The following is a 25991-nucleotide window of genomic DNA, read 5'->3' on the forward strand; positions in this document are numbered from 1 at the left end:
AGGGTTTTGCTCTGTTGCCCAGGCTGCTCTCAAACTCTTGGTCTCAAGTGATCCTCCCGCCTTGGCCTCCCAAAATGTTGAGATTACCAGCGTGAGCCACTGCACCCTTTTTCACCACTTAATAATTGTATGACCTTGGGCAAATTAAATCAATTATGTTTCAGCCTCCTCATGTGAAAGTTGGATAATCTACCTACTTTCAAGGCTTGTGAGATTAGTGCCCAACACATATGTGGTGTTTTTAATGATGTGTCACACCATTACCAAATCATTCACACCACTGATGGTTTTTAATGACGTGTCATTAAATAATGTATGTCATTCCTTGAAGTGTTTGGGTTTTGTATTGAATAGTGTACCTTTTTCATAATTTAACCTATTATTGGATATTTCAGTTGTTTCCTGATTTCCTTCCTTTTATAACCAGTGTTGCTGTAAACATATCTGTATGTCTTTTCTTATTTCCTTAAGTGATAGTCCTAGAAGTGGAATTGGAATTGCTGGATCAAAGAGTATGCATGGTTTCAAAGAATTTTCATTTTAAATGCCCACCAGGGGCCAGGCACGGTGGTTCACACCTGTCATCCCAGAACTTTGGGAGGCTGAGGCGGGAGGATTGCTTTAGCTCAGGAGTTCAAGACCAGCCTGGGCAACATAGTGAGACCTCGCCTCTGCAAACAACAACAAAAATTAAAATGCCCACTAGGAAAAGTGGCACCATTTACATTTCATAGTCTTTATAATTTTTTTAAATTGCGAGTTTAAAATGGTACTGTATTTTTTTAAATTTGTATTTCTTTGACTCCAAGTTAATTGATATGGCTGGAGTTGGGGAGAGGGAGATGCTGTGGGAGGTAAGGTTGAAAAATGCTTCCTTGGCCAACTAAAATGTTGGGACTCTTGACAATGATGGTGATGTAGAGAGGCTGAAGATTTCCACCTCCACTTTGTTTTCCGATTTTAAAAATATATGTTCATAGCAGACTGCTTAAACAAGGCAGTAATGGAAGTCTTTTGCCCCTCCAATCCTTCCTAAAATGTGTATCTATCTGATTGTAGGAAGACCTAACTTATAGATTGTGTTTTTGTTCCTTTCTACTTTTTGCCTTTCCCACATTCTCTCTGATGAGCCTTATATTCATCTCAAGCTTCTGACCCTATTGGACATTCCTCTTTGTTGCATTATATTCTTCATAATAGCACTTGCCACATTGCATTTTGTTTGTTAACATCCCCTGAGCACTTATTTCTACCCCTCTATAGACTACCCCAAATCCCTTGAGGTCAGAAGCTATATATTATCTTTGAGCCTATTTTGTAGAACATAGAAAGTATTAAATAGATGTTTAGTGAATGTGAGTAGATGAAATTGAAAGTAAACAAACACCAAAATGTGAATGTACTATAACTACACTTATGTAAAATAAAACATAAAAAGGGATATACATTGTACTGGGGAAATGATTTTCATGCAATTTTGTCTTAATTTTCAAAATACTCTTCTTATTCCATTTTTTTTTTTTGAGACTCTGTCACCCAGGCTGGAATGCAGTGACATGATCGGGGCTTACTGCAACTTCAGCCTCCCGGGTTCAGGCAGTTTTCCTGTCTCAGCCTCCTGAGTAGCTGGAATTACAGGTGCCCAGCACCATGCCCTGCTAATTTTTCTATTTTTAGTAGAGATAGGATTTCACAATGTTGACCAGGCTGGTCTCAAACTCCCGACCTCAGGTGATCCACCCACCTCGACCTCCCAAAGTGCTAGGATTACAGGCATGAGCCACCACACCTGCCCTTTTTATTATATTTCAATAAATTTTTTTAACTTACTACTTGTTTGAGACAGGGTCTCACTATGCTGCCCAGGCTTGTCTTGAACTCCTGGGCTTAAGCAGTCCTCCTGCCTAGGCCTCCCAAAGTGCTAGGATTACAGGCATGAGCCACCACACCTGCCCTTTTTATTATATTTCAATAAATTTTTTTAACTTACTACTTGTTTGAGACAGGGTCTCACTATGCCGCCCAGGCTTGTCTTGAACTCCTGGGCTTAAGCAGTCCTCCTGCCTAGGCCTCCCAAAGTGCTGGATTACATGAGCCCACACCTGGCCCCTGCTTTAATAAGTTTTAAATGAACATTTTTCATTATCATTGGAATCATATATTCTTTCTACTTAAATACTCCTCTACTTGCTATAAAAATTAGTAAACTCTAAACTAAATTAAAGTTGCTTTAGGCCGGGCGCGGTGGCTCAGGCCTGTAATCCTAGCACTTTAGAAGGCCGAGGTGGGTGGATCAAGAGGTCAGGAGTTAAGACCAGCCTGGCCAAGATGGTGAAACCCCATCTCTACTAAAAATACAAAAAATTGGGCTTGGTGGCGGGCGCCTGTAATCCCAGCTACTTGGGAGGCTGAGGCACAGAATTGCTTGAACCTGGGAGGCGGAGGTTGCAGTGAGCCGAGATAGTGCCACTGCACCCTAGTCTAGGTGACAGAGCAAGATTCTGTCTCAAAAATAAAATAAGTTGCTTTGGCCTCAGTGGGGTACTCTGGATCATTTTTTTCTTTATCCTAGGAATCCTCATGGTATAATTTGTGAAACTCTGTTTCAAAAAATGAAACATCAGGACTAGGCTGAGGATGGTTTGAAGATTAAATAAATTTTAGAAAGTCTACATATTATAATTATATTCTGCATACACACCCAAGAGATTCTTTTTTTTTTTTTTTTTTGCTGCATCCCGTAAGTTTTGGAATGCTGTTTTTTTTCATTTTCATTCATTTCTGAATATTTTCTAACTTCCCTTGAGATTTCTTCTTGAACTCCTTGGTAGTTTGAGAATTGGTTAATTTCCACAAATTGTAAATAATTCAGTTTTCTTTTGATTGTTGATTTCTAGTTTTAGCCTTTTGTGATTGGAAAAGATACTTTATATGATTTGAATATTACTTTCTACTTATACTTGGAAGACAAAGACATCCTGGGAGAAGTAGCACTTAATTGATTAGGAGTTAAGAAAAAATGAAGCAAGAGAGAAGAAAAACATATATATATATATATATATATATATAAAGAAAACCAGAATCTCAAATGTTGAAAAGAGTATGGAACAACAATAATAAAAACTTAGATAATTTCAGTGTGGCTGAACCCTAGAGTTTAGAGAAGAAATGTTGATGAAATTTAAGCGATAAATCAGATTAACTTATGAACATATTTTTAAAAAAATCATGTGTTTGAGTGAGGTATGAAGTAAGACTGCCTGGGTTTAAACCCTGGTTCCATCATTATTCGCTGTCTGATTTTAGAAAAATCAATTGACATATCTAAAATGTAGATGTCTCATTTGTAAACATAACAATTATTTGTATTTGGGTCATGGTGTTGTTTGAAGGATTTAATGATATAAGGTGAGGAAATCACCTTATATCTTGTATATAATAAATACAAGAGTGTCTTGCATTTAATCAAAAAAACCTAATGAAGGGTAAATATGTTCGTTATTATTAAGAAATGTGGGCCTCATTATAATGCCATCTGTAAATGTGCATTTTAGAATGCTCTCTCTGGCTGAAGTGTGGTGAGTGAATTGAAAGGTGGAAGACTAGAGAAACAGAAAGAAGATTAAGTAGATATGTAGTAATCCAGGTGAGAAATAATGTCTTAAGATAATGGCATTTGGGTTGGAGGAAATTTGACAGAGTTGCAAGATGTTTACAGTTCTTTTTGCTATGTTAAATACACATGACTTATTAGGGGATTACTACAGATGTGAAAGCATTTTGCTCTGTTTAAAAGAAACAGCTTTATAGATTTTAAGATAGTAGAGTGTTTTGAATGTGACCATGGAAAACAGGGTCAACTTAGATGATTGCAACTTCCTGATGATTCCAGTACCCTTACATTTTATCCACAGTTTCAGCTTTTACCTCCTCCCAGAAAGCTTTAACCAAAGTAAAAATAAAGGAGTAGATTCATTTATTTACTTACTTATTTATTCAATTTATTTTTTGTATTTTTTTTTCTTTTTAGAAAGAAACAAAGAAAAGAATGAAAAAGAGAAAGAAAGAGGAAGAGAAATAGGGAGAGAAAATGGGAATCTTGCTCTATTGCCCAGGCTAGAATGCAGTCTAAAAATGGGTATTAAAAACCTCTTTTATGTCAATAATTGTGCTTAACGATGGAGACAGGAAGGAATAAGGGAGGAAAATAACAAACAAGCAGCCAACCAATATTTCATTTAAACCTGTGAAATACTATGCAATTACTGAGGAGTGATTTACTTCCAATTATGTAGTCACTTTTAGAGTAGGTGTGATGTGGTACTGAGAAGAATGTATGTTTTGTGGATTTAGGGTTGAGAGTTCTGTAAGTGTTAAAGTTTACTTGTTCCAGGTCCTTGTAAAGTACACTTGTTCCAAGTTTACTTGTTCAAGTCCTGGATATCCTTGTTAATTTTCTGTCTCATTGATCTAATATTGACAATGTGATGTTAAAGTCTCCCACTATTATTGTGTGGGAGTCTAAGTCTTTTTGTAAGTCATTAAGAACTTGCCTTATATATCTGGGTGCTCCTGTATTGGGTGCGTATATATTTAGGATCGTTAGCTCTTCTTGTTGCATTCTTCTTTGCCTCTTTTGATCTTTGTTACTTTAAAGTCTATTTTATCAGAGGCGAGAATTGCAACTCCTGCTTTTTTTTTTTTTTTTGCTCTCCATTTGGTTGGTAAACCTTCCTCCATCCCTTTGTCTTGAGTCTCTGTGTATCCTTGCATGTAAGATGGGTCTGAATGCAACATATCGATGGGTTTTGGCTTTTCGTCCAATTTGCCTGTCTGTGTCTTTTGATTGGGGCATTTAGTCGATTTAAATTTAGGATTAACATTAATATATGTGAGTTTAATACTGCCATTTAATGCTAGCTGGCTGTTTTGCCCATTAGTTGATATAGATTCTTCATTATATTGATGCTCTTTACCTTTTGGTATATTTTTGGAATGGCTGATACTGGTTGTTCCTTTCTATGTATAGTGCTTCTTTCAGAAGCTCTTGTAAAGCAGGCCTGGTGGTGATGAAATCTCCGAGTGCTTGCTTGTTCACAAAAGATTTTATTTTTCCTTCACTTATGAAGCTTAGTTTGGCTGGATATGAAATTCTGGGTTTAAAGTTCTTTTCTTTAAGGATGTCGAATATCAGCCCTCACTCTCTTCTGGCCTGTAGGGTTTCTGCTGAGAGATCTGCTGTGAGTCTGATGGACTTCCCTTTGTGGGTAACCCGACCTTTCTCTCTGGCTGCCCTTAGCATTTTCTCCTTCATTTCAACCCTGGTGAATCTGACAATTATGTGCCTTGGGGTTGCTCCTCTTGAGGAATATCTTTATGGTGTTCTCTGTATTACCTGGAGTTGAATATTGTCCTGCGTTGCTAGGTTGGGAAAGTTTTCCTGGATAATATCCTGAAGAATATTTTCCAGCTTGGATTCATTCTCTTCGTCACATTCAGGTACACCTATCAAACGTAGATTAGGTCTTTTCACATAGTCCCATATTTCTTGGAGACTTTGTTCATTGCATTTTACCCTTTTTTCTCTAATCTTGTCTTCTCGTTTCATTTCATTGAGTTGGTCTTCAACCTCTGATATCCTTTCTTCTGCTTGGTCAATTCAACTGTTAAAACTTGTGCATACTTTGGGAAGTTCTCGTATTGTGTTTTTCAGCTCCACATCAATTCACTTACATTCCTCTCTAAATTGTCTATTCTCGTTAGCGTTTTGTCAAACCTTTTTTCAGGGTTCTTAGTTTCTTTGCATTGGATTAGAACATGTTCCTTTAGCTCACAGAAGTTTCTTATTATCCACCCTCTGAAACCTGATTCCGTCAATTCATCACACTCATTCTCCATCAGGCCTTGTTCCTTTGCTGATGAGGAGCTGCGATCCCCTGAAGGAGGAGAGGCATGCTGATTTTGGGTGTTTTCATCCTTTTTGCGCTGGCTTCTTCCCATCTTTGTGGATTTATCCACCTGTCGTCTTTGTAATTGCTGACTTTCAGATTGGGTCTCTGAGTGGACTTCCAGCTTGTTGGTGATGATATTATTTCTGTTACTTTGTTTTCCTTCGGCAGACGCCCCTCCCCCACAGAGCTGGACCTTCCTGGGTTCAGCTGTGCTTGCTGTGACTCTCAACCATCAGTGTTTCCAATTGCTGTTTTTTTGTGGAGGTGGGACCAGCTGAGCCCGATCACCTGGCTCCCCGCCTTGGAGCCCCCTTTTTTTCTTTTCCTAATTGAACGGTCGATTCTCTCCCAAGTGCCCCAGTCGCCCGCTGAAAAGGCGCCGGGATCTATGCAATTTCCTCTGCGGCGGCCGGCTGAAACAGCAGCGCTGAGATTCGTGGCGCTTTCCTGCCTGGGAATCTCCCGACCTGGCTCCCTGTTTCAGTCCCCTTTTCAATCAGCTGAATGGGCGACTCTGCCTTCCCGGAGCTCCAAATGCCAACTAAAAGGGCACCCAGTCCCGCATACTCCGCACTGAGGACCACCATGCCGGGGCACCGGCAAAACAGCCGCGCCGGCCAAAAGAGTCACACTGGCGACCCATGGGGCTCATCCACTGGGAATCTCCTGGTCCGTGGGCAACAAAAATTTGTCTGGAAGTCTGGCGTCCACTCACTCCCTGCACCTTCACTGGGAGCTGCAATCCTGAGCTGCTGCTAATCGGCCATCTTGGATCTCTCTCCCCAAGAGATTCTTAGTGCTATTAATATAACATATGAAAATAACAAGAAATGGTTTAGTAAAGAATTTCCTATAATTTTCTTTCCCAATCTACTTGAGTAAGGAACCTGTTTTTTGTTTGTTTTTTTCTTAATACATTTGTTAACATCCAATATAATCAGTGTTCCACAGAATACAGTGAGGACAACTGCTCTATATGCATGCTAGAATTCTTCAGGAGAAAGATGAAGGTTTTGCCTATAAAGCTTTGCTTGTTATTTTTTAAAATACTCAAAGATCATTAGAAATAATAGGTTATTTATGGAAATGGAGCTTTGAGTTGAAATTAAAGTTTTAAGGATTCAAGTTTTTGCACAAATTTTGTTTTGCAAGGAAAAGAAAACTAGTATAAGATTTTCCAGGTCTGGCGTGGTGGCTCACACCTGTAATCCTTGTGCTTTGGAAGGCTAAAGTGGGCCGATCACTTGAGCCCAGGAGTTTGAGATCACCCTGAGCAACATAGTGAAACCCTGTCTCTACAAAAAATAGAAAAATTAGCCAGGCATGCTGGCTTGCATCTGTAGTCCCAGCTACTTGGGAGGCTTAGGTGGGAGAATCACTGGAGCCCAGGAGGTCAAGGCTGCAGTGAGCTGAGATCTTGCAGCTGTACTCCAGCCTGAGAAACCTGGATTCTAATCCTGATTCGAAAGGAACTACATGATTCACCCAAATGAATTAGGGTCTCTTGACTTTAATTTCTTCATCTATAAAACAAGGGATTTATACTAGATGATTTCTGAGGGTTCCTTCTAGTTCTAAAGTGTATCATACTTGTTTTTTAAAAAAATATATAATGCGCACTATTCTTTCCATGCATATACACCTGGAAAAAAAAGACTCAAGTCATAGACACATAAAGGAGTAACAGGATTTCAGATAATTTCTTTAAATTGTGCCTTACTATAGTTTTCATAGGTCTCAGCATTGTGCAGATACTACTTTTGTAGTTAGAACAACATAAATATTATTAATTATAACATGACATGATTCTAAACCCAGAAGTGTAACGGTTCTCTGTTGTGGATACATATGGGAATCAACTTGAGAGCTGTTAAAAATATTGATGCCTGCCCGGCGCAGTGGCTCACTCCGGTAATCCCAGCACTTTGGGAGGCTGAAGAGGGTGGATCACCTGAGGTCAGGAGTTTGAGACCAGCCTGACCAACATGGAGAAACCCCATCTCTACTAAAAATACAAAATTAGCCGGGCACAGTGGTGCATGCCTGTAATCCCAGCTACTCAGGAGGCTGAGGGAGAACTGCTTGAACCCGGGAGGTGGAGGTTGCAGTGAGCCAAGATCACGCCATTGCACTCCAGCCTGGGCAACAAGAGCCCAAAAAAATAAAAGTGATGCCTGGACCACACCTTCAGTGATTCCGATTCATTTGCTTTGGATGAGGCCTGGGCATCAGTATTTCCTATGACTCTCAAGGTGATTCTGCTGTGCACTAAGGATTGAGAACAGCTAATCTAGAGCTTTGATTTGTTGCTCTAAAATAACAAGGTTTGAATTTACACAACATAATCTAAGCAATCAGATTTTAAGAACCTTCTTGTGGCCAGGCTCATGGCTGTAATCCCAGCACCTTGGGAGGCCAAGGCGGGCAGATCACGAGGTCAGGAGATTGAGGCCATCGTGGCCAACGTGGTGAACCCTGTCTCTACTAAAATACAGAAAAATTTGCCGGGCATGTGGCACGCGCCTGTAGTTCCAGCTACCCGGAGGCTGAGGTGGGGAATTGCTTGAACCCAGGAGGCAGAGGTTGCAGTGAGCTGAGATGGCACCACTGCACTCCAGTCTGACAACAGAGCAAGACTCTGTCTCCAAAAAAAAAAAAAAAAGAACCTTCTTATATGCATCCCACTGAACTAAACCTGAATTGGAAAGTGACGGAATGTTGAAGTCACAAAATAAATATTAAAACTTTCCTTACTTTGTGCCTTTGAGGAAATATGATTTTGACTAAAGAAAGTATAAAAAAAGCAAACCACAATTCTGTAACTCACATGAGTTACTTTGTCTGACTTTTTATAATTTGTGCCACCTACACAGTTTTTGTGTTTTTATATTTCATCCTTTACCTCTTTCTAAGAGCCAAAGAAGCTATTTCGTGCCATTCTTCTCTGAACAGTTGTATTTGGATTGAAACTGAACCAGAAAATTTTCTATTCAAACAACTAGATTTGCAAGAATGGATCCCTCTGGGCGGTAGAGTTGGGGGTGGGGGTGGTGGAGCTTTTATATATATGTCTTAAGTTTTTGGCCTGTACCATTTCACAATGTCTATATAATAATTCTATTTGGCCATCCTTCCTGGGACAACCAGTTTGCCCAGTGTGCTCCAAAAGCTCCTAAGATCCTTCACAACTTCAAAAAAAATCAGCTTCCATTGCAAATCCCAGTTACTTGTCTTATTTTAACACTACTATCATTACCTTCTAAAAAAGACCACTTTAAAAGTATTTCATTCATGACACAATTTACTCTTTATCAGTTGTGTGATCTAAAGAAGAAACTTTTTTTTAATGCATTTGACTGTTTGCATTTCAAACCTTTTTAGTGAAAAAATATTTTGTGCAAGATCTTACCTTGCTAGTTACTGTTGGGGTACCATATCATTTCGACACAGGTTATATTTTTTTCAATTTCTGTTTCATGGCTCTGCAGTGTCATGAAATGCCCTTGTCAGCAGTGACATAAACTAGTACTGTGGTGCTGGGAGACGTTAGTAATACCATTCTTCCTTCATTTCAGGAGGCCTATTGTCCACTTCACATTTTAACAAGTTCCCATTATAGCAGCTTCCCTCCAGCACTTGCTTAGGAAGTTGGAAGGGTTGCCATTCCCACAGATGTCATTAATAGATAGGAATGACAACCATAGCATGAGTCATAATGATACATTACTAATGGCCTAACAGGTCTCTCCAAGCTTAGTTACTCTGGATTCATTTTCATGATTAATTTCAGCTATCATGAAAGTGGGCTATATTGTCTCTACATCAAGTAACTGAACCACCAATAAAGGTTCTTTGGGGCATTTTTTCCTATGTGAATTTTAAAAGGCTCCAATCAGTTTAGATATAATGCATTGTTTTGTAACCTGAGTTTTTTTTGTTTTTTGTTTATTTGTTTTGTTTGAGACGGAGTTTTGCTCTTGTTGCTCAGGCTGGAGTGCAATGGCGCAATCTGGGCTCACTGCAACCTCTGCCTCCCAGGTTCAAGCAATTCTCCTGCCTAAGCCTCCTGAGTAGCTGGGATTACAGGCATCTGCCACCATGCCCAGCTAATTTTTTGTATTTTTAGTAGAGACAGGGTTTTACATGGTGGCCAGGCTGGTCTTGAACTCCTGACCTCAGGTAATCCACCTGCCTCAGCCTCCCAAAGTGCTGGGATTACATGCGTGAGCCACCACACCCGGTCATAACCTGTGTCTTTTAAAGGAGGATTGTTATGGACTGATCGTGTCCTCCCAGAAATCATATGGAATGATCCTAATCCTCTATGGGATGGTATTTAGAGATAGAGCCTTTGGGAAGTAATTAGAGTTAAATGAGTTAATAAGGGTGGATTTCTTATGATAACATTCCCCTTATAAGACACCCAAGAGCTGTCTGCCACCTCCCTACCCTCATCCCTAACCCCTACCATGTGAGAACACAGGGAAAAAGTGACCATAACCAGGGAACTGAACCTTGATTTGTTAGCAACTGGGCCACACAGCAGGAGATGAGCAGCAGTCCAGGGAGCATTAATGCCTGAGCTCTGCCTCCTGTGAGATCAAGGGGGACATTAGATTCCCTTAGGAGCTCAAACCCTATTATGAACTGAGCATTTGAGGGATCTAGGTTGCATGTTCCTTATGTCTTAATGCCTGATGATAGATGAAACAGTTTCATCCTGAAACCACACCCCTGCCCAACTCCCATTTGTGGAAAAATTGTCTTCCATAAAATTGGTCCTTGGTGCCAAAAATGTTGGAGACCACTGGTTTAAAGCACCCAATATTTTGTTCTGGCAACAGATCAGAATAATACAAGGATGAAATGAAATTCAGAAGAGTTGGAGAACAATAGGTATCTTTTAGTATTTGAAAGATAAATAAAGCCATTCCTTAAAACATGTACATAAATGTAGAATTGTTTAATTTACTTATTATGTAAATAGGAATGTACTAAACACTGTCTATTGACTTACTTTTTTCACTTAATCTATTTTGAATATCTTTCATGTCTACCATGCAGATCTACCTTATTCTTTTTCAAGGCTACAGAATGTAGATGTGAGATAATATAATTAGTCCCAAATTGATAGACGTTCAGATTGTTCCCATTTTTCACCATTACAAAAAATATTGCTGTGAACATCCTTGGGTATTTGTCAACACATATCTGTAGGAGAGTGATACAATTAGGATTGCTTCCCACAGTTTATACAGTTAAATTATTGATGGGTTCAAATAGCTGTCTAAAATATACCAATTTACAGTTCTAAGGGTTTACTAATTAAATTATTTCTATAGTCTTTCAGTGATTTGAATAATTTCCCCCCAAAATTCATATCTACCCAGAGTCTCAAATCTGATCTTTGGAATTAAGGTCTTTGCTGATACATTGGTTAAGATGCGGTCATACTGGATTACAGTGAGTCCTAAATCTGATTACTAGCATCCTTATATGAAGAGAGGTCACATAGACACATAGGGAAGAAGGCCATGTGATGAATGGAGACAGAGATTGGAATGATGCAGGTATACGCCAAGGAAGCCAGGAAGAAGAGGCAAAGGATTATTCACTGCAGCCTTCAGAGGGCGCATGGTCCTGTTCTGAAGGCTAGATTTTCACTGCAGCCTCAGAGGGCGCATGGTCCTGTTCTGAAGGCTAGATTTTGGACTCCTCACCTCCAGAACTGACAAAATATACTTTTGTTGGTTTAAGCTATTCAGTTTGTGGTATTTTGTCACAGCAACCCTAAGAAACAAATACAACTGTTTCTAAAAGAGACTCCATACAGATGTATTAAGCGTTAGCTTAAGGAGAAAACGATAACAATAAAATAATAAGTAAAATAATACTGCCATAATTGCAGAATTAAATCCTAAACTTTAAAACATTTACACGAAAAGTTTTACTAAATTTCCTAATTGCGATGATTGGTTTCTTTAATAAAGTGATTTTAAAAAGTAACTTTAAAAGCAATATATTTATTATAAATGAGAAATACAAATAGGCAACAAAGATGATAACCAACAAATCCTATCATGCCAAAAAAACCTTTCATGAGCATTTTGATTTAGATGTTTCCAGACTTTAAAAATTAATGTTTAGACTTAATACTGTATACTGTTTTATAACATGCTAGTTCATGAAGAGCTATATTTTTACTTTTTAGAAAAGGCACAGGAAAAAGGATGAGTAAATTTTTATTTCAATTTTTTTAAATGTTTCTTGTACCTCTGCCGGGTTTTCAGGCCTATTGCTTTCATTCAGCCTTGATCATGAGGCACCATGTCTAATCCAGCTTCCACACGCCTCCCCTCCCAGCCTGCTGCTGGAGCCACACCCTATTCCCCAGGACCTGGACTAGTCCTGACACTCATCTTAGATAAGAATAATTCTTAGTGCAGAGAAGGCTACCAAAAAAAAAATAATAATAATAATTCTTAATAATATTTGTGTCTACGGCCATACCACCCTGAACATGCCCGATCTTGTGTGATCTTGGAAGCTAAGCAGGGTCGGGCCTGGTTAGTACTTGGATGGGAGACCACCTTGGAATACCGGGTGCTGTAGGCTTTTTTAATTCTTATTTTTATTAAAAATAATAATATCTCTGTTCTCCCATTTAAAGAATTAAGTGTTCAGCTAAGTTTAGGTAACACTGCATGTATCTTTCTTTAAAAATTGTCAACAAATGTTAGTATTTTAAAGACGTAGAAGTGCTACAGTAAAGAAATATTTGTTTACTGCAGCAGTTACCAAATTCTGTGGCCAAGGAAACCATCTTCTTCTTTTTCTTCATTTTTGAACCTATCAACATCTTTTAGAACTGATGCTTTGAAGAACACAGAGCTAATTTGGGGAAGTAACTCAAGCCAGTTTAGGTTTAGACTCAATTGTGTTACTGCAAGAATGGTTCTGCCTTTGTGTCCAGCTCCAAGAAATGTCTTAGTAATCTTTCTAGTGTTCCTATCTCTTGAGGCTAGGAACCTAGCCTCTTAGCTTTGCTCTTTTAAGTCCTCTTCCCAAGGACTTTCTGCTTCTGATGATTGTTGCCCTGCTAACTGCTAGTGCACTATTTCCTGCCTGCCTGCTCGCCAGCAGCTCCTCTGTACTTCACCTGTTATGGGGTCCCAGTTGTATCGAACACCTCCCCATCCCACACCACCTCCACTAGCAACTGCATACATAATTGGATTTGTTTTGCATATGATCGGACTCTTCAAATATCCTGTTCTGATTACCAGGCCATCAGCATCACAGTGAGTCTGTCCCCTTCCTCCTGACCCCATCCCCAAGATTGACACTTCACCCCCTCCCCTCCCCTGACCCCCACCCAGATAGTCTAATTCCAGGACTTTCCTTTTCCAAGGCAGTACTCTACCATATCATATTCTTCTTTATCTTGGAAAAATCACTAAACAGGTTAATTAGGGTGCCAGGTGTTTTTCAGAGAGAAACACAATCACTTCTCTACGCATTGTTGTACGATGTTTTATGTAGGTTATCCCATTTCCCAACAGCCCCTGAGAGGACAGTGTTATTATTCTCATTGCACATTAAGGTAAAAATAGTGTAGAAAGGGCCCAAAGGCAGCAATCTAGGCTTTAGATAGAGATGAACCTTGCTCCAAAGCTAGTCTAACATGCTGCCTCCACCACCTTCCATCTGGTGGCAGTGTAGTCTAATTGCAGGAAATGTACTTGCAGGAGGAGAGAGATGGTTTCTTGAGATTCAGATTTGAAAGTCTATAAATATCAAATATTATCAACTCATAAATGTTTTTGGCTCACCTGCTTCTCAGTTGTAGAGTTATAATAGAGGGCTGTAGATGTATCAGAAACAAGCTATCTTAAAAATAGGATCCCGTATCACTCAACACCTCACCACCACCCACCCTTCACCCCGCAAAAAACACTACCAGGGTTTTGTTGTTGTTGTTTGCTTACTGCTTCTGTCACCAAGCAGGGCATCAGTGTTATGGTGGTGTTTGAAACAAACATAAATCTTGTAAACTGGGAGTGAAATGTGTTCATTTCCACTGCTCCTGTCTTATCTGAAATGTTTCCTACTGCCGTTACTTCCTTCCACAGCCTGCAAAGGAAGGTAGGGAAAGGAGGAGCAGAAAAAGAGGGATTGATTTCTTATTTTGACTGCCAAAGTCAACTGCCTAGAATTTTCCAAAGGTGCTGAGGCTGAGCAGTGGATATCATTACTTGTGGAGTGGATGGAGCTGTTGCTGTCTTTTAGGTCCCTTCAGGCATTGTCCTTTGTCAGGCTCAGCATCAGTCTCAGTCAAGGAGAATGATACACAGTGAAGGAAATGCTATGGCTCCTTGGACCCTGGACAGAACTACACTTTTATACCTAATGTTCTTGCCATCAGTCTTTCCTCCCTACCCCTAGCCATCTAGCGTCCTGGTGACAAATCAGCCCTTCTTGTTGTTGGTGTTTGTTTAAGAGACAAGGTCTCACTCTCTTGCTGGAGTACAATGGTGTAATCATAGCTTACTATAATAATCTTGAGCTCCTTGGCTCAAGTGATCCTCCCACCTCAACCTCCCCAGTAGCTAGCACTACAGGTATGCGCCACCATGCCTATTTTTTAAAATTTTTGTAGAAATGAGGTATTGCTATGTTGCCCAGGCTGGTCTCAAACTCCTGGCCTTAGGTGATCCTTTCACCTTGGCCTCCCAAACAGATCAGTCCTCCTAAAGTACTGATTTAACTCAGCCATTCCCCTGCTCAACTGTCTTTGCTGTCCCCCTTTACCTTCAAACACCTTTGCTTGATAATTCCAGGTCTTCACAACCTATCAGGTACCTACATACCTTTTCAATCTTCACTCCTGTGACTCTTCCAAGCACTTTTCTCTCCATTCAAATCAGAATAGACTGCAGTGCTAGAACTTACTTTGCATTTCTGTCTGGAACACCCTGTCTGTCAAAATCCTTTCCAGCTTATCAGGCCCAGCTCCATCATCTCTCCCCTGCTTGCCATCAAGCAGTGTAAACAGGACTGCATGGAAGGAATGAAGGAATGGCCAGAGTCGTCGACTACCTTGGAGATTGCCTACTGCAAAGGCTATCAGTGAACCACCTTTTTGTATACAAGCACTGATGTACGGGTGTTTTTTAATGTATGGGCTGTACTTTTTTATATTAAGAAAGCAAAGTTTATTGAGCCCCAACGGGGAAAAATTCAACTTTATTGATAGGAAAACTATCAATTAAGAAATTTGCCCTGCATTTTCATCACTAAAATGATAGTATTTGTATATATTCCAAAAGTAGCAAAAATGCAAAGGCAGTTTTCCTTATTTTTACATTAAATTATGAGATGTGGAGGTCTGAGCTGCCCATCACTGCCATACACTTTATAACTTGGCTCTGGAGATTAACCTGCCTGAGATCCTGTGCCCCAACAAGCTCCAGAAATGAGAATATTAAGGTTCTCCTCTGGCCTCTGTTGTATTCGCTGAGGTTCTTCTGTGTTAACACATCAGATTCCCTGAGTTTCAGGACTCCATTCATATAGTGCACTCTTATTACCCTATTCTTCCGATGAGAGACCAGCACAGTGTCTTTTGCATAGTGGGTCATCAAGAAATTCCTGTTTATGATGATGAAGAAATGACTTGAGAGAAAGTGACTTCACCCATGTGTGTTGAGTTTTTATTTTCTTTAAAACAACACACCTACTTAGTGGAAGTCATATTCAGGAAATACTCTTCATTGTACATCCATGGAAACAAGGGCTCCAGCTTCGTTTAGTCACCTAGCTGGACTCTCTCAACAGTACCACCTGCTAACAGATGTGGCCCCACACATACATAGGCATGTGCCTGCTTATGCTTGGTGCTGTCGAGAAGCTCTCAAAGGTGCTGCTTATGCAAAATATCCTAAAACTATTTTCCCACTGTCCAAAAGCCCTGCCTCAGTTTTCACCATTACTTATTTTTTATTTATTTATTTTTTTTACTAAGTAAGGACTCTGTTACTAGGGAGGAAAAATACATAAGGTTCTAACAACCTGATGACATCTTAGTGCTGACCAGTTTATCTGACAGGCTTCCGACTGCTCGGAACTCCCACAGCATTTAGGAGATACCTTTTATCACTGCAGTGTATTGGAATGGTCTCTTTTCCTGTTTCTCCAAGCCATTGTGAGCTGCTTGAGGCTATTTCCAGCACCAGGCAAAATTTTCCTGGCACATGGCGGGCCTTCAAAATTACTGCTAAACCGAACTTAAGCAGCCTGCTCCCTAGGCAAGCCTTGTAGAGTTCCAAAATGAGTGCCTGAAAAAGCAAGCCAGGGGATGTAGTCTTGTGGTGAGGAAGTGTTCCATCAAATGCATTGCTTAGTTGGCTTCTGTAAGGGGTGAGAGGACCACCATAGGCAAACTTGCTTCTGTCACAGCTTGGCTAACCTTGACCAGTGGCTTATCTATGAAGGTGAGCAGCCTGGTTCTAATGAAAAGAATTGCCCTCAGTAATTAAAAGTTCATTATCAAGAGACCCAACTGTAACGTCATAATCTAATTTAGTGTTCCCCATCCCAACAAGACTGAACTGGCTTCCTGAGGACAGGTTCTGCATCATGTACGTTGCTTGTGTTCTTAAGAGTTTAGCACAAAGTTTGGTACATAGTAGGAACTAAAAAAATGATGACTAACAAACATGTAGTGCTTACCATATGCCGGGCACTCCTCTAAGCATTTTATATGTATTAATTCATTTAATCCTCAGAACACTAAGACGCAGATACTATTGTTATCCCCATTTTACAGAAGGGGAAAGCAAAGCACCTAGGAGTTTATGTGACTTGCTCAATGTCACAGTTCCACACTCCATGCTTTTAGAAACTATGCCTTAGTGCGTTTATTATCATTTTTATTTTTATAAAGACAGAGGGTGGAGGTGCGGGGGTCAGGGGCAGTTGTCACCATGTCGTCCAGGCTGGTCTTGAACTCCTGGGCTCAAGCGAACCTCCTGCTTTGGCCTCCCAAAGTGCTGGGATTATAGGTGTGAGCCACTGTGCCCAGACCCTTAGTGTATTTAAATAGGTGTGAATGAATAAATCTCCTGGAACCATAACTTTATAGGAAATCGTTTGCACCTCCTGGTACACCACTAAGGCACGGTCTCCCCCGCTAAGTTGTCCCTAGTGCAGGGTCCGTCATTCGTTGACTTTTACCCACCTTCAGTTCCTATCGCAATATTACTTGTTGCGCCATAACTAGACTGCCCTGCGTAGCTCTGGCCACCAGGAGACACTGTAGCCACACGTCCTTTTCCCTCCGGCGCTTCGCGACCCCCCAGAGGGGCGGAGCCAACGTTGGGCGGAGCCCGCGAGACGGCTACAGCGCCAGCTATCCCGGCGGGCCACGCGCGCGGCCGCGTTTGAATGGCCCTGAGTGGGACTCGGCCCAGAAGCCGAGGGACGCCCTAGGCTGCCGGGCGCGGATGTTCAGCGCCCGGGCTGGGCTGAGGCACCGCGGTACCATGAGGCGCCGGTAAGTGGCTGCCGAGCCGGGGCGAGCCCCGCGGCCGCAGCTCCCCTGCCTTGGCAGGGCTTCTCCAGCCGGGCTTGACCGCGCCCGAGGCCCACCTACAGGCCCCGCGGCGGCCTCGGCTCTGCCGGGCTCGCAGCGGCTCTGCCGAGGGCGCGGGGCGGGGTGGCAAGGCCGGGGCGGAGCCCCTCTGCCGGCCGCGGCGGGGAGGGTCGGGCGTTGGGCGCGGGGGGGCCTCCGGGGGTCTTCAGGGGCCTGGCCCGGGAGAGGCGTGGACGGAACCTGCTGTCACTTATTTATATTCGGGTGGAGTCGGCAGTTGCACCCGGAGAAGGGGAAGGACAGAATGAGTGTGGGGCGAACTGTTTTGAGGACAGGTTTTCCGCACAGCGCCTAGGCCCGGCCCAGGCATTTCCTTATTTTCTGACGGGTCCTCGGATTCCTGACAGATGAGCTTTTGTTTCGCGGGACAAAAACTTGACATAACTGCATAAGAATTGCTGGTTACAACTTTAAAAACCTTATTGTATTTTCTCAAAAGTTGTTCTGTAACAGTATCTAGGCTTTTACTACGCTCTTAAATTGCTTAAATATGGAGATAACAAAGAGTTGGTTTGTTTTCTTGTGGTTTATAAAGTTCCTTGAAAACAGAGGTACCTAGGTCAGTTTGTTTGCTAATTAAAAAAAAATGTAAGAGAAATTAGTTCTGTACTAATCATCAGTTCAGCACTTTGGAGAATTATGAGAAACTAGTCCACCTAATAGCTAAAACCTGCTGGTTTTTTTGGAGTTTCTTTGGATAACCAGCTACAGACTTGAATTGAAACATCATCCTTTGAGGCTTTTACTTAGCTAATAACTAATATTAGCCAGTAAGAATATTAGCCAGTGTGATAATAATGATGGGCAGTATTTCTTTTGTGCTTTCTATGCACTAGGCACAGTATTAAGAGCTTTGCTTTGGGACAGATACTGTTATCCCCATTTTGACAGGAAACTAAAGCACAGGGAATTTTAGTATTGTAACTTGTACCGTACAGGGTTACACAGCTAATATAATTAACACCCAAGCAGGCTGGCTCCATGCTTTTAACTCTGCTGGTCTACTACGTCCTTTTTCTGTGGCTCCTTTTAGTTTACAAAGCGCTTTCATGTCATTTACTTCCAACTTTGGAGACCTGAGTGTGCTTTTGTGTACACATACATTCATTCACACACCATTCATTCGCTTTTTTCTGCTCTTGTTGATTATACTTAAGGTTTGTGCCTGAGCAGCATGGCTATTTTAAGATAAATGAAGTTAATAAGCTTTATGTGTGTGTTCTAATTTGTATTTTGAATTCCTTTTTGTCCTTTCCTGAAAGTTTTGAAAGTGTTAGTTTTAGCAACTTATGTATTACTTTAAAATAAAAAACTATGTGTCAAATCATCCCTAAAACTTACTGAGTGGTTATTCTGTACTTGAAATGGTTATAATTAACTAATAGCTCCTTGACAAGGAATAAAGTTCAAAAGCAAAATGACTTCATAAGAAATTAGCAGCTTACACTTACTTATAGCAGAGCTTTTAAATACCATTCGTCAGTTACAAAGCTTTTCATTGCTTGTATGCCCAAAAGGGTAGTAGACCCAACTGGCTATACAAAAGAAATGTTCCGCAAGAATGACACTATGGACTTTGGGGACTTGGTAGAAAGAGGGTGGGAGTGGGATGAGGGATAAAAGACTTTATTTTGGGTACAGTGTTCACTGCCTGGGTAATGGGTGCACCAGAATCTCAGAAATCACCACTGAAGAATTGATTCATGTAACCAAACACTACCTGATCCCCAAAAACCTATTGAAATAAAAAATAATAAAATTTAGTAAAATAAGAAATATGCCAGGACAACCAACCTCAGGGGGATTAATCTAGTTTGGGATATGAGATTAAACAGAAAGTACATATGATACTCTTCGCTAGTACAGTGGATGAATGCAGAACTGAACTGAGTGAAGCTTCTGCAAAGAACCAACAGTTGCAGGATTTACGTAGGGCACTGAATACAAGGGTAGATTGTGGGGACTAGGCACAGTTGGTAATCCCAACACTTTGGGAGGCCAAGACAGGAGGATCCTGGAAGCCAGGAGTTCGAGAGCAGCCTAAGCAACATAGCAAGACCACATCTCTACAAAAAACTTACAATATTTTGCCAGGCATGATGGCATGTACCTGTAGTCCCAGCTACTTGGGAGGCTGGGGCGGGAGGATCACTTAAGTTCAAGAGGCTGAGGCTACAGTGAGCTGAGATTTTGCCACTACGCTTCAATGCAGCACCAAGACCCCATCTGTAAATAAGTGTGGATGGGCTGGGCGAGGTGGCTCATGCCTGTAATCCCAGAACTTTGGGAGGCGTAGGTGGGTGGATTACTTTAAGTCAAGAGTTCAAGACCAGCGTGACCAGATCACTTGAAGTCAGGAGCTCAAGACCAGCCTGGCCAACATGCCAAAACCTCATCTCTACTAAAAATACAAAAGTTAGCTGGGCATGGTGGCGTGCACCTGAAATCCCAGCTATGCAGGTGGCTGAGGCACAAGAATCACTTGAACCTGGGAGGTAGAGGTTACAGGCTGGAGTGCAGTGACACAATCTTTGCTTAATGCAACCTCTGCCTCTCGGGTTCAGGTGATTCTCCTGCCTTAGGCTTCCGAGTAGCTGGGACTACAGGCATGCACCACCACGCCCAGCTAATTTTTGTATCTTTATTAGAGATGGGGTTTTGCCATGTAGGCCAGGCTGGTCTCAAACTCCTGACCTCAGGTGATCCAACCACTCTGGCCTCCCAAAGTGCCGAGATTACAGGCATGAGTACCTGACCTGTTAATATTTTAATGTGGTGATTTCTTTCGTCTTTTTATGCTGATAACTATTTTTCTTTTTGTAAAACTGGAATTATGCCTTTTTCTCCCTGTGAGATTCTTTTGACTCAGCACATCATGTATATTTTCCATTCTTTACAAATTTTTTTTTTTGCTTTATTTACACAGATAATGAGAAAAAAATGCTCTTTTTAATGGTAATAGTATTTTTTATGTGTGTTCTTTTGAAATTGGGATTTTGCTTTGTATTCCAAAGAGACATTTTGAAGGGAGAAATATTGGAACATGATAATTTTTTTTTTTTTTTTTTTTTTTTTTTTTTGAGAGTCTTGCTCTGTCACCCAGGATGGAGTGCAGTGGCGAAATCTCGGCTCACTGCAACGTCCGCCTCCCAGGTTCAAGCAATTCTCCTGCCTCAGCCTCCTGAGTAGCTGGGATTACAGGCGCACGCCACCACGCACCTAATTTTTTTTTTTTTTATTGAGACAGTCTCACGCCATCACCAGGCGCCAGGCTGGAGTGCAGTGGCGTGACCTAGGCTCACTGCAACCTCCGCCTCCCAGGTTCAAGCAATTCTCCTGCCTCAGCCTCCCGAGTAGCTGGGACTATAGGCGCGTGCCACCACGCCCAGCTAATTTTTTTGTATTTTTAGTAGAGACGGGGTTTCACCATGTTAGCCAGGATGGTCTCGATCTCTTGATCTCCTGATCCACCCACCTCAGCCTCCCAAAGTGCTGGGATAATTTTTGTATTTTTAGTTAGAGGCGTGGTTTCACCATGTTGGCCAGGATGGTCTCAATCTCTTGACCTCGTGATCTGCCTGCCTCGGCCTCCCAAAGTGCTGGGATTACAAGTGCAAACCACCGCACCCAGCCACTAATTGATTACTAAAAACAGTGGAGGTAAAAGTCTATGGTGTCTCCAAGGTTTTTTATCTGGGAGGCTAAAGAATGGTGGAACCACTGAAATAAGTTGGGATTCTCGTGATAATTTTTTTTGTAAACTGCTATTCACAGACACATAATGAGATTTTAATGAAGAGTCTTGCTGTCTCTCATTTACATGCTTCCTAAAACTCCTAAAATTTATCTTCCTTGATTTTTTCTTTCTTTCTTTTTTTTTGAGATGAGGTCTCGCACTGTCGCCCAGGCTGGAGTGCAGTGGTGCGATCTCTGCTCACTGCAGCCTCCACCTCCCAGGTTCAAGCAATTCTCCCGCCTCAGCCTCCTGACGAGTAGCTGGGATTATAGGCACCCGTCACCTCGCCTGGCTAATTTTTGTACTTTTAGTAGAGACAGGGTTTCACCATGTTGGCCAGGCTGGTTTTGAACTCCTGACCTCAAATGATCTGCCCACCTCAGCCTTCCAAAGTGCTGGTATTACAGGTGTGAGCCATCATGCCCAGCCTTAATTCTTTCTTAGCAAGCCTTCTCCTTCTCTTCTCTGGAAAGATTTTTCAAAATATTTTTTTCTATTAGAATACTAAATAAGGTGCCGGGCTCGGTGGCTCATGCCTGTAATTCCAGCACTTTGGGAGGCCAAGGTGGGCAGATCACCTGAGGTTGGGAGTTTGAGACCAGACTGACCAACATGGAGAAACCCCGTCTGTACTAAAAATACAAAATTAGCCAGGCATGGTGGTGCATGCCTGTAATCCCACCTACTTGGGAGGCTGAGGCAGGAGAATCACTTGAACCCAGGAGGCCAAGGTTGTGGTGAGCCAAGATCACGCCATTGCACTTCAGCCTGGGCAACAAGAACAAAACTCCGTCTCAAAAAAAAAAAAAAGTACTAAATAAGACTTAAATTTGGTCATGAATCTTGACTTTGAGAGATTAAAGGACTCATTTTGGTTTTTTTTTTAAATGTTTTAGATAGCTACAGTTTTTTTGTTTGTTTTTTGTTCTTTTTTGAGACAGAGTTTCACTCTTGTTGCACAGGCTGGAGGGCAGTGGTGTGACCTCGGCTCACTACAACCTCCGCCTTCTGGATTCAAGCGATTCTCCTGCCTCAGCCTCCCAAGTAGCTGGGTTTAAGGCATGTGCCACCATACTTGGCTAATTTTGTATTTTTAGTAGAGATGGGGTTTCACGATGTTGGTCAGACTGGTCTTGAACTCCTAACATCAGATAATCTGCCCACCTCGGCCTCCCAGAGTGCTGGGATTACAGGCATAAGGTACCTCACCCAGCCAGATTGCTACAGTTTTACAAGCAGGAGGTGAGTAGAACTCTTTTATCAAGGGAGTAGGAACTGTCTTTAAAAATTCTTGCCTAGGTCGGGCACAGTGGCTCACACCTGTAAGCCTAGCACTTTGGGAGGCCAATGGTAGGAGAAAAACTTGAGCCCAGAAGCTTGAGACCAGCCTGGGCAACATAGCAAGACCCCACCTCTACAAAACATTTTAAAATTAGGCAAGTGTAGTGGCATGTGGTTGTAGTCTCAGCTCCCTGGGAGGCTGAAATGGGAGGATTCCTTGAGTCCAAAAGTTGGAGGCTGCAGTGATCCACGATCATGTCACTGCACTCCAGCCTGAGTGCCAGAGCAAGACCTTGTCTCAGGAAAAAAAAAAAATTCTTGTCTAGTTACAAGATGCATCATAACATTACACTAGTCAATATTATATTCATATTTTCTCAATCATTATACTTGTTGATCTATATTGGTTAATTTTGTGCTTTCTGGAAAATGTATTTAGGAATGTAATTTTTTTTTTTTTTATTAAACACCTTAAACCTAATACAAATGGTACTTTTACTGGAGCATACACTTTTTAAATTGTACAGGGTATAATTTGACTTTTCTTTGCTGGGTTCAAATGCTGTGTTTACTATTTCTTGCTCATCTCTAATTATTTTTTCATTATCAGCTTAATACCCTGTAACTTTGGAGACTTTTGCATTAAATTTACCATTCTTGTTCTTGGGGCATGATGAGGGTAGAAATGAGAGAAAAGGTATTCCGAAAGGACTCCCTTTTTGGCTTCCTGTAACCACCTCTTTCTCCTTCGGTTTTATATACTGTCTGAAATTTTTTGTGCCTTGAGCAAATCATCCAGAAACCTACCACCTATGTATGAATCATGAGATGATCGTTCTAGCATCTCATCTGCTCACTAGTATACTTTTAAGATGCACAGCTTGATGTTATAGTGGGAAAGGCACTATTACTGTAACTCACAGCTCTAAGCCTATTAATAACTGAGTGTTGGCGGGCAAGTAACTTAATCTCATCTGAAATTATCTCCAAGGTCCTTTATAACTCTGAAAATCTATAAAATAGTTACTTTTTGAGGAGAGTTATCTGGGGAGGAGGGAGACCTGTGGGGAAGAGGCCTCTGGATAGTCTTTTACATCTTAATGTGATTAATCATAGATTATTTCTTCTAAAGGCATTTTTATTTTTTAAAGACGGGTTTCACCATATTGGTAATGCTGGTCTTGAACTCCTGACCTCAGGTGATCTGCCCGCCTCAGCCTCCCAAAGTGCTGGGATTACAGGCGTGAGCCACCATGCCTGGCTAAAGGCATTTTTAAAACCTACTTCCACATGATAGCATTGAGGAAGAAATCTTAGGATGGAATTTAAATGCCAATAGAATATAACCTTCAGGCTGGGCATAGTGGCTCATGCCTGTAATCCCAGCACTTTGGGAAGTGGAGGCAGACGGATCACCTGAGGTCAAGAGTTCAAGACCAGCCTGGCCAACATGGCGAAATGCCGTCTCTACTAAAAATACCAAAAATTAGCCAGGCGTAGTGGCAGGTGTCTGTAAATCCCAGCTCCTCAGGAAACTGAGACTGAAGAATCGCTTGAACCTGTGAAGCGGAGGTTGCGGTGAGCCGAGATCGCGCCATTGCACTCCAGCCTGGGCAACAAGAGCGAAACTCCGTCTCAAAAAAAAAAAAAGAGGAATATAAGCTTCAGTACGGCAGAGATTTTTGTTTTGTCCACTGATGTTTCCGTAGTGACTAGAAGAGTAACTAGCCTGTAACATGTACTTTATATTTGTTGAATGAGTGAAGAAATGAAGAAACGGGTTGTTGGGGAAAGACAAGCTTGTTGGAGTACTGCACAGATGCTCTGAGTACCTTGAAGGAATTCAAAATACAAACCAATCCAAGTACAACCCATCATTTCTACAATACAAAAATACCACCTAGCAGTAGAAAAGCATCTGTTGTTCACTTGCCTTTTATAAATACTAAGTGATTACTACCTTGGCTGCCCCTGTTACTCACAGAGTACGGTCTTGACCATCACTAGATACTTAAGTACCAGCTTAGTTTAGTATGCATTTTACTCTTATTTGCAAAAACCTAGCCATTCCCTGTGCCATTTAATATAACCAATAACAGTACATTTATTTTTATAGCAAAAATGAATTCTATATATTGATTAAAATTTGGACTTTCATCCATGGAGGATTCATGGCACAGCAGTTAAAAGTTGGCACTCTTCACCTTCCTGTTCCAGTCATCCTAATTCCAGAACTGCCATATAAATAATCATTAAGAATATTTTTTCATCATATAATTCATATACAAAGTTTCTCAGTAAGTCTGTTTGTCTACAAGATAAAGTCCAAATTCCTGACCTAGCAATCAGAGACATCTGCATTTTAGCCAACCTACCTGTCTGTTCTTCTCCCTTACAGTGGCCTGGACTCGATAGTTACTTAATTATTGAATAGTTGGTATCAAAAATAAGGAAACAAAAAGCAGTTATTCTTGCCTAGAAAGTAGCTTTTCAGATGAAGAAAGTCTGGCAGATGGTTTATTAAGCCTGTATAGGGTGGCATTCATTATTTGAGTGAATTATCTATTTAGTGAAAAATAGCATTAGAGACAAGAATTCCTTAGAACTCCATATAAACAGTTTTTTCTCTCCTTTTTGAAAGACCCATTGGAAACTAGGTAATACACTCTGCCTTCAGCTTCCAGGGTTCTCTATGTGGAAGCCATGAATACGGAACACTGACTAGGGGACATGAGTATCCACAAATTTTGATAACTGAAGTGGTCTTAGAACCAGTCCTACTCAGACACTGAGGGACAATTGTAATCAGAAGGAAATTAAATATGTGTATCTAGTGACATCAGTTTACATTGCATATAACCACTTAGTGGGACTCACTGAATCATTCTGTGCCCACAGCATGGCCTGAACAGTTCATCAGTCTGGATGGACTAGGTGGTTTTGCAGTAAAAACAGCACCCAAATCTCAGTGGCTTATTTCAGAGGTTTATTCTTCCTCAGCTCATGTTACACATGAGCTCTCTGGGTCTGTGTTCCTAGTTTCCTTATTTAGCAATGTGGACAGGAGAGTCTTAACTTTCTTGACTGTTGTTGGTTACCTGTTGCTGGTCAGAGGTAAAGTAATGGGAGCGAATCACACACACTGGCTCTTAATGGCTTCTGTTTATAGTTCATTGGCCAGAGCAAGTCACGTGACCATGCCTGACTTCAAGATGATAGGGAAGCATAAACCTATCTTGTCTACAAGAGGAGAGCTGGAATGTCATGGCACAGTTTTAATGTTGGCCACGGTTGGGCACTCTCACATTGACATCTTTGAATATTTCGTTTCCTCTCCTGGCTGACTATTTTGTTTTACTTCCATGGATTC

At 41.3% G+C, this 25991-nt stretch overlaps 1 protein-coding gene and 1 non-coding gene across 3 annotated transcripts in view; both read left to right on the plus strand.

The window, feature by feature from the left end:
* The first annotated feature begins 12447 nt into the window (after positions 1-12447).
* On the plus strand, positions 12448-12566 carry LOC135274433 (5S ribosomal RNA). Its single transcript, XR_010342263.1, has one exon. It is a non-coding gene; the product is annotated as a 5S ribosomal RNA (ribosomal RNA).
* Positions 12567-17359: 4793 nt separating this feature from the next.
* Positions 17360-25991, plus strand: part of KATNBL1 (katanin regulatory subunit B1 like 1) — a 59342-nt gene continuing 50710 nt past the window's right edge. Inside the window, exon 1 of one of the 2 annotated variants that reach the window (XM_012465506.2) lies at positions 17360-17505. The gene's annotated coding sequence lies outside the window, so the exon portion shown is untranslated. The remainder of the gene's footprint in view (positions 17506-25991) is intronic. The other variant, XM_012465501.3, reaches the window with a different exon arrangement.

This window comes from Aotus nancymaae, unplaced genomic scaffold (assembly GCF_030222135.1).
Source record: "Aotus nancymaae isolate 86718 unplaced genomic scaffold, 86718_ANA_hifiasm-v0.15.2.pri h1tg000011l, whole genome shotgun sequence".
NCBI lineage: Eukaryota > Metazoa > Chordata > Mammalia > Primates > Aotidae > Aotus > Aotus nancymaae.